Genomic DNA, 4646 nt, shown 5'->3' with positions numbered 1-4646 from the left:
TTTTGTCGTTCCTTCTGAGAGCAATAGCAAAAATAGGTTTTATCTTCATTCGCAACATTGATTGATGTTTTTCGACAGCTTATCAGGGGGGAGAATGTTCATGCCCACTGTGGCCAAGTATGGTTCTAACATTTACCACTCTTTTGCACAAGACATACATCAATAAACCAGCTTTTCCGCCTTTTTATTTTTTTAATGGTGCCGAAATTGCCTCCAAGAAAGGAATTATATGGATGGATTGGATCGGGAAAATAAACCACAAATTGCACATGAGGCCACAAGTTTCCTGTTGGCTTCACAAAGATCTACGCGAGCCATGACTTTGCCGACATACGTTTCGAAATACGCCCTGTGGTGCTCTGGCCTGCAGCCATCGTTGTAAGCATCACCCCACTCATTCTTTTATGCTCGAAGATGAAGTGCTCTGTGGTTATTCTTGATTTAAAACAGTTAAAATACTTTTGACAAAACAGGTTGTAGTTCAGCTTGTGCCCGTTCCTATGAGTCAGATTTAGACCACAGATATACCACCACACAAAAGAAGAGTCATTGCAAAATGTGGAACTTGGGCTCTCTCTTGTGCTAAGCAAAAGAATTACAGACAACATACATTTATGTTCAGTTTTCACTTTTTATTTCAATACATTTGCATTTAATCTTGAATAGATGTTTTTGAAACATTTAGCCACCATTATATTTAACTTTTATATGTTAATTATTTGAATTGAATACTTACTCAAGGGTCACAGGGCGGAGATGCAGGCTTCCCTGTGTGGAGTTTACATGTTTTCCCCGTGCCTGTGTGGGTTTTCCCTTGCTAATGTGGATTCTTCCAAAAACATGCAGGTTAATGGAACACGCTTAATCAGGGTCATGCAACACACCTGATTCAAATGAACCGGTTCAATGTAAAGCTTCAACAGAGCTTGCTGATGAACTAATAATTTGAATCAGTTGTGTGTGTCATAGGGAAAGATAGGAAATATGGAGGATAGAGGCCTTCCAAGACTGGAATACCCCACCTTAAATCATGGGTGGCAAATTTGTTTTTGTTACGGGCCTCATTGCAGTTACGTTTTGCCTGAGAGGGGCGTTATGAATTTTGGTAAACCATATACATTTTTAATCACCTCCACATACACAACAAATTGATCTAAAGTCTGACTGGTCGTATCGGCCCCATTTATATATCCCTGCAAATGTATGGGCCTCAATCGGCAGTACATTTGCACCTAAAAGCTACTAACCACTCATTTGACGACAATGAGGTTAAAATCTTAGCGAAAGAACATAGATGGTTTGAAAGGGGGGTAAAAGAGGCGATTCTTATAAAACAACAAAATCCTTCATTAAACCGGTCTGGTGGTGTGAGGTTCAATTTGGATCGTTCATACAATAGCCTGCTCAGGCAAAACAGGTTAGGCAACTTTCGCAATGCTGATGAGGGTCGTTATGCTGATGAGGTGATACCGGGGGGAGTGGGGGTAATAGGCCAATCGTTAGTCAGGAATGTAGGAACAATCAGTGGGGCCACAGGGGGGGGGTCCCGCGCCCCCCCCCCCCCCCCCCCAACCTGAGAGTAGGGACCTATCATAGCTGTGTCCGGCACCACTAGGTCTGGACATTAGGGATATATAAATGGGGCCGATACGACCCTTCTCATCGACAACAAATTGATGGATAAGTAATTTTAAAATCAGAAGTGAACAATAATAACTGTTATTGCGGATCACATATGGCAATTAGAAATTTGGGTCAGACTTTAGCAAGCGTCATGGAACTTGTGACATACATGCCTGATTTTCTTTTACATGGCTTATAAAAACATGTGATCATGGAGACGGATAAACAAGTCTTTTTTTAATCTGGATTAAACATTTGGACCCCTTGCCTTTACTTTGACAACTGTGCTTTAAATTGTCCTCATATATGATTGTGAGTGTGAATGGTTGTTTCACTGTGTGTACCCTGTGATTGGCTAGCAACCAATTCAGGGTGCACTGTACCCGATGACAGCGGGAATGGGCTGCACCACGTCCCAGACCTTGGTGAGAAGAAGCAGATGAATAAAAAATGGATGGATGGATGGATGGATGGATGAGGAAAGATAAAAAGCTGTGTCCTCTAGTGGTGAGTGAACAGTATTCAAGAGTACAAAGAGGATGCAGTGTACGTAATATGTGACCTACTAAAACCAATTTAACAATGACTCAAAAAATGCTATTCAATTATGGAACAAAGCAAACACGACAAACAAAATCTGACCTGTTGTCCACAACATGCATTTGGAATAAGGCAACACACACACAGATTGTGGATGGATAATAACTATGACGTTTTGAAATGTTTTGATTACAGGTGGGACTTGGGAGAAAATTGAAAGGGATGGAAATCATATGGGTCATGCATGTAGTCGTTGAAGCTCAAATATAAAATAAACAACATCATAGTTGAGTGCATGCTGAGGTTCTTTTTCATAAATTGTAAAAAAACCTCGAAAAAATCAAAAGATATTTGATATCCCGGGACCAAATAAACACTGGGGGAAACCAGAGCACCCCAGCCAACCAACCAGACCACTCTGATACAGATCCGATATTTTATTTTGAAATAGTGGGCCTCTGAAAAGTGAAAAGATACTGATATTGTTCGTCAATTAAAAAAAAACTTCTAAATCGAATAATATTCGATATCCCGGGACAAAACCAACACTGGGGAAAATTAAAGCACCCCAGCTATCCAACCAGACCACCCTGATACAGATCTGATGTTTTATTTTGAAACACTGGGCCTCTGAAAAGTGAAAACTGGGGAAAATTAGAGCAGCCCAGCTATCCAAAAAGACCACTCTGATTCAGATCTGATGTTTTAATAATGGCCCTCTGAAAAGTGATAACGTATCGGTATTGTTTATCAATTAAAAAAAATTCTAGATCGAATAATATTCGATAGCTGGGGTGCTCTGGTTTCCCCCAGTGTTGTTTTTTCCCCCGGGATATCGATTATTCGATTTCAAAGTTTTTTTTTTTAATTGACAAACAATATCGATATGTTATCACTTTTCAGAGGCCCATTATTTCAAAATAAAACATCAGATCTGTATCAGAGTTGTCTGGTTGGATAGCCGGGGTGCTCTGGTTTCCCCCAGTGTTGATGATGCCCCGCGATATCGAATATTATTCGATATAGAAGGTTTTTTAATTGACGAACAATATTGATACGTTATCACTTTTCAGAGGACCATTATTCCAAAATAAAACATCGGATCTGTGTCAGAGTGGTCTGGTTGGATAGATCGGGTGTTCTGGTTTCCCTCAATGTTTATTTGGTCCCGGGACATCGAATATTTTTTTATTTAGAAGTTTTTTTTAAATTGACGAACAATATCGATTCACAATATCTTTTCAGAGGCCCATTATTTCTAAATAGAACATCAGATCTGTATCAGAGTGGTCTGGTGTGATTGCTGATGTGCTCTAGTTTCCCCTGGTGTTGATTTAGTCCAGGGATATCGAAGATTTTCCCCTTTCGGAATTTGTAAAAATTAATAAAAAATAACGTCAGCATGCACTCAACTATCTTCTTTTCCGTTCCCGTCAAGGGGTCGCCACAGCGAATCAATGACCTCCATCTTCATAGGTTTGATTCACATGTTTGTTTTGGCCAAGCTTTTACGTCGGATGCCCTTCCTGACACAACCCTCTGTATTTATTCGGGCTTGGGACCGACACAAGAAGACTTATGTCCCTTTGTGGCTACAGAACAAGCAACTCACTCAGTAAAAGGCTCCCAAACACAAAATGGTCATCGGCACAGCAACATTCAAAAAAGCAAAACTATACTCACCATTTCATGATAACACTCATGATCCCCAAAGTGTAGTTTCTTACCAATATTCCATAAACGTCCATCTTCGTTCCTTAAATTGTCCACATGTGGGAATAATTAATATGATAAGCAGTTTGTTTGCTCTGTGACTGGCTTCATTCAGCAACCAATACGTCATGTCATGTAAAGTCAGCTGTGTGGGGCTACACTTGAACCCGACTGAAGACAAGCGCCATTGGACATGGCTGGACAAGATGACTTTGATTCATTGACGCAAATAGTCATTTCCTCTTTTTGGAGAATGTATACCTTACAGGACAACCGACACCACATTTTTGCTGGTGTTTATTTTACTTTTATCATCATCATCATCATCATCATGACTATGATGATGATGATGATGATGATTATTATTATTATTATTATTATTATTATTATTATTATTATTATTAGTGGCTGCCTTTCCAGCAGCTCATGTATTTTGTTTTTCTACTTTCATTCCTTTCATCACTCGCTGCTGTGAAATGTAAATTTCTCCACTGCGAGACAAATAAAGGCAACTCCATCCATCCATCCATCCATCCATCCATCTATCCATCCAAAAAAGACACATCCACGCGTCTGGTATTATTAAGACGGCAGCAACATGGAGCTCAAGACAGTCACTGTTGTGACCCCCGCCACATTTATACATTTAAAGCTATCCATAACCTTGCCCCCCATACCTATCCGACCTTCTTCAAATTTCTATTCCCTCTCGTTCATTCAGATCCTCTTACTCCCTCCACCACTGTGTGCCCTCCTGCCCGTCTCAGCAC

This window comes from Hippocampus bargibanti, linkage group LG03, assembly GCF_051943395.1.
Source record: "Hippocampus bargibanti isolate YZ-2025 linkage group LG03, ASM5194339v1, whole genome shotgun sequence".
NCBI lineage: Eukaryota > Metazoa > Chordata > Actinopteri > Syngnathiformes > Syngnathidae > Hippocampus > Hippocampus bargibanti.
The sequence above is the reverse complement of the archived record's forward strand: the minus strand, read 5'-3'. Positions refer to the sequence as shown.